The 12,566-nt window shown below is 47.6% G+C and overlaps 1 protein-coding gene across 1 annotated transcript in view; it reads right to left on the reverse strand.

Moving 5' to 3' along the window:
* LOC147679776 (uncharacterized) overlaps window positions 1-12,566 on the reverse strand; it is a 275,399-nt gene that overhangs the window by 80,629 nt on the left and 182,204 nt on the right. The window lies entirely within an intron of this gene.

Below are 12,566 nucleotides of genomic sequence, written 5' to 3' on the forward strand. Positions count from 1 at the left end.
TTTTATTAGCCATTAAATCCCTTAAAAAAACAAATCTCCTGGTCCTGATGTGATACCTGCAGAATTTTATAAAGAATTTCAATCACACTTGTTACCTTTTTTTATTTCAACTTTTTGGGTTCTTTGGGTCCACAGGTACGACTTCTGGTTAGTTCACGGAAGCTTTAATAATTGTACTTCCAAAGCCAGATAAAGATCCCACTCTCGTCTCTAACTATCGTCCTATATCTTTAATTAATCAAGACTGTAAATTATACTAGATTAGGACCTATTTTAGATTCCGTTATTTATCCCGATCAATCTGGTTTTATGAAAAATAGATTCTCTGCAAATAACACCAGAACTTTACTTCATGTTATTGAACAAAGTTCTACTTTACCACTCCCATCAGGTATTCCAGCATTAGATGCTGAAAAAGCTTTTGATAAGTTTCATTGGCAATTTTTATTTCATACGTTATCTTCTTTTAGTTTTGGGGAATCTTTTATACATATGGTTTCAGCTCTGTATTCTGCTCCTACTGCTCGTTTATTTATCAATGGACACATTTCACATCAATTTTCTCTTTTTAGGTTTAAAGTATTTTATTCGGCACAACACGTAAGGACAAACAAACATCTCAAGAGAATGTAGCAGGGCGGAAAAGCAAGTGTCCAAGAGTGCTGTTAATAAATGTTAATCCGATGGTCCCGCCTACACTGTAACAGAAGTCTCCTGTCGCCTCAACATGTTATGACATTTCCCATGAAACCCCCCCACCCAACATTCCCCCCCAACACCCAAACTCCCACCACCCCCCCCCCCAATCCCACCCCACATCCAGTGCACAGTCCCTAAGCTCGACCCACATCAGAGCCACAATACTAAGGAGAGGAAATCAAAGGGAGATCACTGGGGAGACTCCACCGGGGCCGGAAGCCGCAAGAGGCGGAGATATTTGGGGCAGGTAAGTTCCTTAAATTCAGTAAGCAATAGGGAGTGAAATGGTCGCCAAAGCTCCCTGAACTGGTCCACATCCCCCGCCACTGTGAGGGACATCTTCTCCATACCCAACACATGCCACAACCTGTGGAGCCAGCCAGTGATAGATGGAACCGTAGCAGTGTGCCAATGAATCAAGATGTTCTGAACCGCGGAGCCCAGAGCTATTGCTATCTGTCTCCCTCTACGAGAACGAAGAGGATACATTAGATCATTCGGAAGTCCCAGCAGGGTATAGGCAGGGAAGCGCAGCAGTTCAATTTCAAAATGAGAATCAATTTCATCCAACACTTCCTTCCAGTAAGATTCTAGGAGCGGGCAGTCCCACAGTATATGGGTAAGTGTACCCCTGTGCCCACATCCCCGCCAACATGCATCCACTTTACTACGATCAAACTCATGTACTCGTTCAGGTGTGTAGTACCAATAGGTAGAGATTTTAGTCAGTGTATCAGTGAGTCCCATGTGGTAGGCCGAGTGCCGCGCTCTATAGGATATGTGTTCCCAATCCTTAGGGCTCAGTGTCCTCCCCAGCTCCCTCTCCCAACGCTCCCTCCCAGGGTGATAAAGGTGTGTTGCCGGTGGTTGCAGCAGCTTGTACAAATCAGTAATCAGTTTGGAGTCCGAGGTCCGTGTCATGAGCCAGTGCTCATAAGGGAGAAAAGGCCGATCGGCCGACCCTCTCACTTGTGGGTGGAGGGCCCAATGGCGGGCCTGCATATAATGAAGTCGCTCTGTCTCCGGGAGCGAGAACTCCTGGCGGAGTTGGGGAAAAGGGACCACCCCGTCCGGGCCATAAAAGTGACATAAGGCTCTACACCCCGCCTGTTGCCATCTCGCAAACGCTCCCTTCTCCATCCCAGGAGTAAAGTCCGGATTATCTACCAGCGGAGTAAGCGGTGACGGGAACGTGGTGAGGCCACGCAAAACGCTGGTAGCATCCCACACCCGTAGGGGCACCCTCGTAACAAAGGAGGCATAGAGATTTTTGGGCCGATGAGGGCGACGTAGGAAGGGGATTTCCTGCAGAGGTCTCCCTGCCACCGCCTGATCCTGGAAGAGCCAATGCTTATCAGACTCCCATCTACTCCATTCCACCAGATAACGCAGCTGCGCTGCCTGAAAGTACTTGCGAAAGTCTGGGATACCCAGTCCCCCTGCCTCCGGGGCCAGCAGCGAGAGGGCTCTACGTAATCTAGGCTTCTTACCCTGCCATACAAACCGAGAAACGTCTGCCTGTAATTGTGAAATCCATCCCACCGGCGGTTGGAGCGGCAAGACCCGAAAGAGGTACAATACCTGAGGCAAAATCGTCATTTTGACAGCAGCTATCCTGCCTAGCCAGGAAAAGGTGCCCCAATTCCATCGGCCCAGTTCCTCCTTAATCTTGGCACCCAGGGCCCGGTAGTTTGCCGACACCATCGCCGCCAAGGTAGGTGCAATCTGGATCCCCAGATAGGGCACTGCTCCCGATGACCAGAGCATGGGAAACCGCTGCTGTAAACAGGCCCTAGTGACCGGGTCAAGGGAGATATCCAGCGCTACTGACTTCCCCATGTTCATCCGAAATCCGGACACCGCGCCAAAAGAGGCCAGTTCCTCCATGCACGCTGGCAGAGCCACGGTGAGCCTGTCAATGGACAAAATAACATCATCAGCGTAAAGGCTGATAGCGTGTGCGAAGCCCCCCATCTGGATGCCGGTCACCAGCGGGTTATCGCGCATCCGCTGGGCAAAGGGCTCCATGTAGAGCGCAAAAAGCAGGGGTGAGAGCGGGCAACCCTGTCTGGTGGCCCGTTCAATGCCGAAAGAGTCAGAAGCGTGCCCGTTGACGCGGACCACCGCCGACGGACGACTGTAACAATTAAGGATCATGGAGCGGAATTTCTCTCCTATACCTGCTTTCATAAGCACCCGCTCCAGATAAGGCCAGTGGACTCGGTCAAACGCCTTCTCTGCGTCCACCGCCAGCATCATTCGTTCCCCCGGAATCCGGGAGGCCTTCTCCAGTAAATGAACAATTCGTTTCGTATTGTCCACGGTCTGCCTTCCCGGGACAAAACCCGCCTGGTCAGGATCGATGAGACCGGGCAAATGGAGAGCTAGTCTAGCAGCGAGGATCCCCGTATACAATTTCAAATCAATATTCAGAAGGGAGATCGGCCTGTATGACCCACATTGCTTCGGATCCTTACCGGGCTTAGGGATAACCGAGATAGAGGCCCTGAGCAGATCAGGCGGAATGGCCCCGGGCTCCGCAAAGGAGTTGAAAAGGCGCGTCAGAATGGGGGCCAACGTCGTGCAAAATGTTTTATAATATAGCGCAATGTAGCCATCCGGACCCGGTGCCTTGCCATGTTTAAGTCGGGCAATAGCGGAAACCACTTCCTCAATCCTAATGTCCCTGTCCAGATGATCCGCCTGTAAAGGCTCCAGAGAGGGAAGTGTGATCGAGTTCAGATAAGCGTCCATCGCTTCCTCATCCGGGGGATCCCCGGCATAGAGGTCCTTGTAAAAGCCTCGGAAGACGGCTGCTATTCGCTCGCCCTCAGTTTCCTGCATCCCCGTCGGGCCAGAGATCTCCTTAAGTAGCTGGCTCTGCCTCGCCACTCGGAGCCTATTTGCCAACAACCTGCCACAGCGGTCCCCTCCAGTATAGAAGGCGTGTCGCAACCGCAAAGCTGCGTACTCCGCCCGGTCAAGGTCCAGGGCCGCCAGGAGCTTCCTGGCTTCCTTGAGCTGCCGCCAAATTCGGGGGGCCCCGGTCCTGCGATGGATCTGTTCCAGTTCCCGAACCCGATCCGTAAGTTCATCTCTCTTGGCCTGCCGTTCTCTATTATCCGCCGAGGAAATCGCTATAAATTCCCCTCTGATAACAGCCTTCAATGCCGCCCACTGCGTGGCCCGGCTAGTGTCCGCATTATCATTATGGGATTGAAATTCCCGAATCGCCTTTTCAATGCGGGCCACCACCTCCGCCCTATGCAGCAGCGTGTCACGAAGGCGCCACATCCGCGGGCGGGGCGCTGTCGGAGGCACAGTCAACAGGACCTCGACCGGGGCATGGTCCGAAAGGGAGATCACACCCATGTCTGATCCAGAGGCTAACGCCTTCACTGGAGAGGTAACCAAAAGGTGATCTAACCGTGCGTACGTTTTGTGCGCATGAGAATAGTACGAGTAGTCCCTATCTGTCGGGTGCAGGTGTCGCCATAGATCAAGGAGGTCCACCTCCTCCAGCTGAGCCTTACGGGGAGGGGAGCGTTGCGCCGACCTATCCAGTGCAGAGTCAAAGACAATATTGAAGTCACCCCCGAGTATGACATGCCTATCTTGGGAAGAGGTGACCTCCTCGATCGCCGCTTGTAGAAAGCGGTCCTGTCGTTCATTGGGACTATAGAGGGACCCTATCGTAAAGAGAAGACCCCCTATCCGAAACCGATAAGCCAGTAGCCTACCCTTTTGTTCAGCGAATTTGTGGAGAACCTCCCCCCGGAAGCGCCGCGCCACCAGAATCGCCACCCCTGACGTTTTAGTGGTGCATGAGGAAAAGAATTGTGAGGGGAACTTATGTGAACGGAGTCTATGTGTGTCCTGTGATAGTAAGTGCGTCTCCTGGAGGAGACAGATATCTGCCTGTGTGTTCTCTAAAAGCGAAAGGACAGCCCGCCTCTTTACAGGATTATTCAAACCCCGGACATTCAGGGTCACTACCTTACATGTGGTTGGGGGCATGAGCGGTGGTGTAGTAGATAGCAGCAAGGCCCCACCGCAAAACCGGGAGGACAAAAACGTCACTCAGCCTGTGGTGCAGCAGAGCACTGAGCAGAGAGCACTGACATAAAAAGCAAACAGTTCAGAGCAAACCATAAAGCAGACCACCCATCCAAGAGCTCACAGCCCATAAGAAGCATCCAACGACCCTCCCCACCCTTCCCCATTGTTCGTGCCAAGCAAAAAGACAAGCCACACCGCAAAAGCCATAGCCAAGTAGAAGCAAATCAAAAAGCACAGATAATGTCAGGATGACTAGGAACCCCCGTGTGCACTGGACGACCCTCCCTCCCCACCCCAAACCCCCAGACCCCTTCTTCCACTCCACTCCCCAACCCCCCTGAACCCCCCCAACTGTCCCCCGTCCTCCCCACCAGCCCTCCCGCACCCAGCCCCCTCCCACAACTGGGACTGGATCAACAACTTCAAACACCCCTCCCTCTACCCCCCCAAAAACCTGTAAACCCATTGTCCCAGTCCGGTCCTTATCGGACAAGCCTGCGGAAAGTCAGAAAAAGTGGACGTCCAGCCACCTCGCACCCCTCTGTTCCCTCCACCCCCCCAGACCCTCAAACCTGCAGCTCCACCATAGCGATGTCGATCTCCCCCCGGAGTTCACTTAAGCTGTCAGCGCCACCACAGTTGCAGTAGTAGTGATGGAGCAGATTTCATCTGCAGTCAGACATTGTTTTATTTTTTGTGCTTCAGACAGACTGCATTTAAATTGCCACGCACATTTTGGTGCAAGTTAAAAACATGGCACATAAAAAAAAAAAAACATGAAAGTGAGGCCTATTTAGTCTGAAATGCTTTTGCTGAATTAACATGTGTTTTTGCAATGTGGAGAAAAGTGGCCTTTTTAGCTTTGAAGATTAATAGAATATGTTTCTCTCTTCCCATCTCATCCCATGCAATATACATTCACTATTTCTGTCTTAAAAGACTTTGACTTGTTGCATATTTTGAAAAATATTTTCAGTTAATAACACCTCTTTTACTTTGTTGCACATTGCACATTTATTTTACATGTTGTCATAAATAATAGAAAAGCTGCTTTACACTAGTAGCTTGGCTAGGAAAACACTTATAATGAGTATTAGTATGGAGTTTGGAAACATAATGTGCTGATTTACATGAAACTAATATTATCTTTGTGTTTATTTTATTTTGGGGCCTACCATTAAATGGCTGCCTGTGAAACCATCAAAAGCTATGGCTTGCTTTGAATGAGAAGGGAGCATGCGCAGACTGTGGCAGCTTTCCTCATGCCAAGAAGTCAAGAACACCTTGAACTGTACATCCTTGTGATTCTGCCAAATGTACCAGTGTTAGTTAAAAGTGTCCATCTGACTGCGCTTTGGCAGGAAGGAAGACTATTGAAAATTTTCCCTAGCAATTGTTGCAAACTTATAAAATGTATTTATTATGTATGCTTCATTTGTTAAAAACTGGCATGGTCAGGTTTTTAGAATGCGTCAGGGTGATGAGAACTCATGCCACCATGACTAACCAATCAACATACAGGTTTTCCTGAAATGCAACATTTTGTGTAGTCTGCCAAAATTTTGTGTATAAAAACTGACAGGGGCGGGCTTTCTCAGCTCAGCTGGCTTCTAGGCTCATTAGGGGGTGTGTGAGCTCTTGAAGAGAAGGAACAGATTAGGCCAGACAGCCTATGGGTTAGGTACGAGATCGTCACGGGTGCATGGGCGTCCGAGGAGAGTCAGGGGGAGGGTTCTTGCTTCCACGTCATATCTTGGCACTGCAGGCGCATTCCTTTGAGGTCTTGTGAAGGAGGGGCTATCTCACTCCCTGCTTGCTCTTTAGACACAGACAGATGCAGAAGAACAGCTGATTAAATAGAATTAGATGCTAAACTTTCAGTTATGCTTTACTAATTAATTAGGTCTGAAATGATTTATTTGTCATGCATTTATTTCTCTTTATGGGAGATTTTTGCAAACTATTTGATTTTTGATTAGCCTTGCAAGACTATTTTTCTTAGAAACTCTTTAAGAATCTTGAATGACATTTTGCGCCACATTCCTACATGTTATGCCTATATGCAGACTGTAAAATGTTCTGTATAATGCTATTTTTTCTGTTTTCCAAATTCTGTAACCTGATTGATATTTTACTAATGAATAAAGGGTCAGAGAAAATTAACTTTTGACTAGAAAATAAAACCCTTTAAATACTCAACAACTCTCTTTATTGGCTTAAAATAATAATTGCATTTTTGACTGTTCATGATTATTAAAATCTCCTGAAGGTAATACATGGTGTGAAGGGCCCAACACCTTTTGAGCGGTAAATTAGAGGTAGCATGAGGGTTTTGCATTGAGAAATTACCAGAAGAAATTACCGCTCCATCAGTAGCACCAGTCCCATCCTGCTCCGCTGCGTCCGACTCCGCCTGGGCCGCAGGAGAGTCTGGCCGTGTCGAGGAAGCAGACGATCATCGGCCAGGGATTGTCTGCCATCCGTCTCTGGTAATACGGCCCGATGCGGTGTGTGAGCTCCGTCCTCAGTAGCAGTGATCCCCAGCACTCCACAAGTGTCCTAAAGAGAACGCAACTGGTGCAAGGTTCCATTCCACCTGAAAATGAGCCGGAAGGGGTGTCCCCAGGAATACTGAGTGCCATGCTCCCTAAGAAAGTCAGTCGCAATTTTAAAAGCTTTGCGTTTCTGCAGAGTGGATGCGGCCAGGTCCTGATAAAGAGCTATCCGGTGGCCCCGGAATTCCAAGGAGGGTCTCCTCCGAGCCTCCCTTAGTATCCGCTCCTTCGGGGGATAGTCCGGCAGGAAGGCCAAGATGTCGGGAGGAGGCGCTGAATTTCGGCGTTGCAGGCCCACCCTGTGCGCCCTGTCAATCCGAATAGCAAAATCAGCCGGTTCCCCCAGCACCTCTCTGAACAGCTCCCCGAGGTAGGCCGCCACGTCTTCCCCCTCTTCCCGGGACGGAATGCCCCGGACGCGGATGTTATTTCTCCTGGAGCGATTTTCAAGGTCCTCTGTGTGCGATTGCAGGTCGAGTTGCTGTTCCCGAAGTCGGATGACCTCCTGCTGCAGTTGCGTCATTTCCTCGTCCCTTGCATGGCCTGCTTCCTCTACCGTGGATACTCTGTCACCCAGGCCGTCGACCTCTCTCCTTATCTCCCGGACTTCACCTGCCACCTCCTGCTTGAGCGTTTGAAAGTCGTCTCTCAACGTGCTGAAGAGGGATTCCAGGAAGGACCTCGTAACCGGCGGCTCCCCTCCACTTGCTCCCTGGGAGCCACCCGGGTGAGTGGGGGACGGCTGTCCCCTATCTTGTCTCAGAGTGTTCCGGTTCAGCATCTCCGGCAATGTGCGGTCTCCCTTCTTTGACCCTCAGTTCTGCGTCATTATGTCTACCGAGGCCTCCTTCCAGGGGAACCAACAATCCAGCCCTCAGAGCAGCCCAGAAACCGAGCTGGTGGCCTCCCACGTCGCTCCACAAATGTTCCGTGGGCCGAACCGCCCCACCGATAGAGATGGGACTGCCGCGCGATCAGCGGCCCGTTGCGTCAGCGTCCAGCTACCCTCCAAGGCCTCCAGGGCCGACCAGCCCGGTTGTGCTTTCGTTCTCCACTCCCCAGCGCTGCGACCTCGAGCCCAGCGCCACCAGCGCCACCGGGGGAACCCCCACCAGCCAGTCCACGCCAGGCCCCCAGGGACCAAGTGGGGGTCGTGACAACGGTCGTTAAGCCCCCCCCTGGCAGTAGCCTGGCCTCCGCTAACTCGTGGCTCCAAGGGGCACAGGCCGCTGCCCCGCTCCCAAGCGTTCCGTAGTGCCCTGACTCACCGTGAGGGCCCTCGTCGTCTCAGACGAGCAACTCTGCACTCCGCAATCCACCCCGGTGGGCTGGTGAGCCGGTGAGCCACCGCCGTCCAGCGACGTCCGGGTCCGGGATGTAGGCCCGAGCCGCGGCTTCGCGTAGTCAGAGGCCCGCGTCCGGTATCACACTCCCCCCGCCACTGCCTCAGTTGGTTCAGGCCTCGGGAGAGCCCCGCAGGGCCAGGCAGGAATGTCCAGGGCAGGAGGTCAGGGCCCGCAGCACCCTCCGACCCGGCAGGCGGCACCCCAAGCAGTCAAGGCCCGGAGCCCAGGCCAGCGCCGCGGCCTCGCGTAAAGCCTGATGCCGGGCCCCGCGCCGGTATCCCCCTACCTCCGGAATAGGCGGCCCAAGTGTCCAGGACGTGCCGCTAGGACGAGCGCAGAAGTCCAGGGCCGGTAGGCAGGTCCAGGGGTACCGCTATGTCCACTCGGGCTGACCCCCAGGTCCGAGCAGGGTTCGTCCCCTCTCCGGGTCGTGCACTAGGCCTCTCTCGCTCGGAGCAATGGCGCCGTTACCGGGACCGGACAAATGCCCGGAAAGGCGGCGGCCGAGGTCCCGTAGCTGTCCCTCCGAGGTGAGACACTTCCGCTCCGTTGATTGCGGCGTCCCGGGGGGAGGATCAGCGCAATTACAGCAGGGTTAGAGCCCAGGGCCGGCGGAGCTCACATCGAGTGCGACCACTCAGCTCGCCATCTTGGCCACGCCCCAATTTTCTCTTTTTAGAGGTACGAGGCAAGGATGTCCACTTTCTCCTCTTTTATTTTTAATTGGCATCAAACCTTTCCTCTCTTCAATTAGAAAATGTGATGAGATTAAGGGAATCACTACAGTTCTGGTTATACTTTAAATACAAATAAAACAGATTTTTTCCCTTTAAATATATATTGTACTCCTGACATGCTTCCCATGAATGGTATAATTTGGCAAGAAAGTCAACTGAAATATCTTGGGATTTTATTTTCTACATCCATAAATTCAACAATTACTTTAAATTGTGATTTTCTCTTAAATTATATTAAAGACAAAACGTCTAAATGGTCTTCCCTACATCTCTCATGGTGGGGTAGATTGGATTCTATAAAAATGACTTTAGCGCCGAAAATCTTTTATACCCTTGCAATGCTCCTTACTCAACTTCCATTGGAGTTTTATAAAGATATTGATAAAATTTTGTCTAAGTTTTTATGGAACAACAAATCACCTCGTATTGGTTACAAACTATTAAAAATTCCCAAGCGTAACGCTGGTTTCGGTATTCCTGATTTTTTTTCTTTATCATAAAGCCTTTATTTTAAAACAAAGTTCACTTTGGTTTAATCATTCTTTATTAAATAACCCGCCTGCTTGGTTATCTATTGAGAAATCTTTACTAAATCCTCCCCCACTTCCTTCTCTAATAACAATGTATAATACTGCATCATTTCTCCAAAAACCAGCTAATATTAAATCTACTAAAATGATGTTTAATGATTTAGACTTAATTTTTCTCTCCCCCATGAATACTACTGAAGATATTTCCCTTTGGTATAGCAATGTTATCAAACTGAATAGAAATGTTAATTTTTGGTCTTCATGTATTAAAGCAGGTATTTTTTATCTTAAAGATGTGTACACCAAGAATACTTTCATTTTGTTTGAAACTTTACAATCCCGATTTGGTTTATCTCGATCCCATGTTACCAAATACCAATACTTATGTAATTCAATTTTAGATTATTTTCCAGATGCTATTCCCTCTAATGTTGCTGCTGATTTATCAATTTACATTCAAATGGTTTCTTCTTCTTCTCATGGGGTTTCTATTTTATATAAAAAGTTATCGGACACTCTTGGTAACAATATAGATACGCTGTCAACTTTTTGGAATAATGAACTGTCACTTTCTCTATCAACTGACACATGGCAAGATATATGGTGTAATGGCATATCTGGTTGGCTTCCTGTTTCCCTCTATCAAACTAACTCTTATATTTTACTTAATAGGTTATGGACCCCTTTACTGTTATTCCTTGCTAAACTCCTTCCTTCTGCAGACTGTTAGCATTGTAAAGTAGAATCTGGTACATTACAGCATATGTTATTTGATTGCCCTTTAATTTTTAAGTTTTGGTCAGATGTTTGGGCTATTATAACTAAGATTTTAAACATTCAAGGAGATATTTCTTAGCAAATATTGATTTGCAAGTCTATTATTTTATCACAAAACTTAAATGTTTTAGAAAGTAAACTTTTCCATTTTCTCATTTCAGCAGCATTGAAATCTATTTCTTATTGTTGGAAAGATAGTTCTTCTTTATCTGTTCATACATGGTGGTTGTGGGTTCTTTTTACTAGAAGAGGTGCTCAATTATCTATGAAGGGGCTCCTTCATAATTCAATTTATTTTCAATCGTTCTGGATGCTTGTTGATATATATTTAGATATTAAGTAATGTATGAATATTTTTGTCATTTAGGATGAATTCATTTTCAATTAATGTTGTTTTTCAATGGTATAGTAGCTCCGTTCAATACTTGAGCTCTAATTGTGTATTTACCCTTTCCCTTCCCTTTTTATTTTCATATAAAAGCGTTATTATATGTACCTAATATAATTTCTTTAAATATTTTGATAGTTACATTGTAAGATGCTTTAGGTATTTTCTTCCTATTGTAATATTTTCTGTATGGTCTTTATGTATTATCTATATATAAATTTCAATAAAATATTTTGAACTTAAAAAAAATATATCGTTACTTCTCAGCACGCAAGCAAATTAAAAGACAGAATTAAAAATGGTGCACCAAAACAGAATGTGGGTAGGCGTATATGTGTATTTGTCTCTGCTAGAAACTAAAATGTTGTTACATTGCCTAGTCTTATCATCTCAATGTGTCCTGTACCCTGCCCCCTAATATCCTTTTCATCAAATCTGCCTCCCAAATATCTTACAAAAATATTATGTTTAGAAGGGAAAGAGTAACTTGTTAATTATCCCATTGTTTTCTGCACCAACAGCCCAGTCCGCTGTCTACATTAACCTTCACGTCATCTAATCATTATCCATAATAAAGCAATGCAGGCCCATGTTCTGAAGAGTCTATTGCAAATAAAATTGCATCATACTTCACTGTTCCAGCAGGTCAAAATGGCATCCATAAGGCCGGTCCACTGTCGACCCTTACACACTAAACCATCTTCATCCACAATGTCCTGTCACCATCCTAATCATTATCATTGTTCAGCCTACATACGTCCCCAAGGATCAAAGTGCTCCATGCAGATAAAGTGCAGTATGTACCATTATTCTAGTGAGTTAAGATGGTATCCATCATTCATTCCCATGGCTAAAAGTGCTGCATGCAAAAAAGTGTATTGTGCTCCATTGGACTTAACGGACCAAGTCTATCATCACCACATCCCTTTTGGTCTCTCTTCATTATACCTCCTTGTTGGTCCCATTATAACTGCCCCACAGGGGTAAAAAGATGCTCCCTGTTGATATGAGAAAGTGCCTCAGCACGATTAAATATGCAGGTATGCTTGTCTTCCTTTTAAGATCAATCATAACCCTTATGGATTGCGGATTTCTTTTTTCATGAACTTTAAAAAACCGCCATGATAACTTACTTGATTCACCTTTTAAACAATGTATAACAGCTGCCAAGCAATTCCTTACATTTAGGGCAAAGAAATATGCCTGGCCTGCTTCTCTGAAGTTAGCTCTGACAAGTGAGCAACAATTGTGCCATACCCCTTGACAAATCTGTGGTACCCGGTGAGACCAGGAAGGCCCTCACCTCTGTCTGGATTGTTATTGGGTAGGTACCCAAGTCATAAAGATATGTGAAACATCAATGTGTAAACAGTGAGAAGGGACTGAAAGCTACAAGTGAGGATTGCAACGTCGGAGTTCAATAGGTGGAAAGTGGCTATGTAGAGTGAAAAGAGTAAAGCTGATGGTAATTAGTG

This window comes from Lissotriton vulgaris, chromosome 11, assembly GCF_964263255.1.
Source record: "Lissotriton vulgaris chromosome 11, aLisVul1.2, whole genome shotgun sequence".
In the NCBI taxonomy this organism is placed as follows: domain Eukaryota; kingdom Metazoa; phylum Chordata; class Amphibia; order Caudata; family Salamandridae; genus Lissotriton; species Lissotriton vulgaris.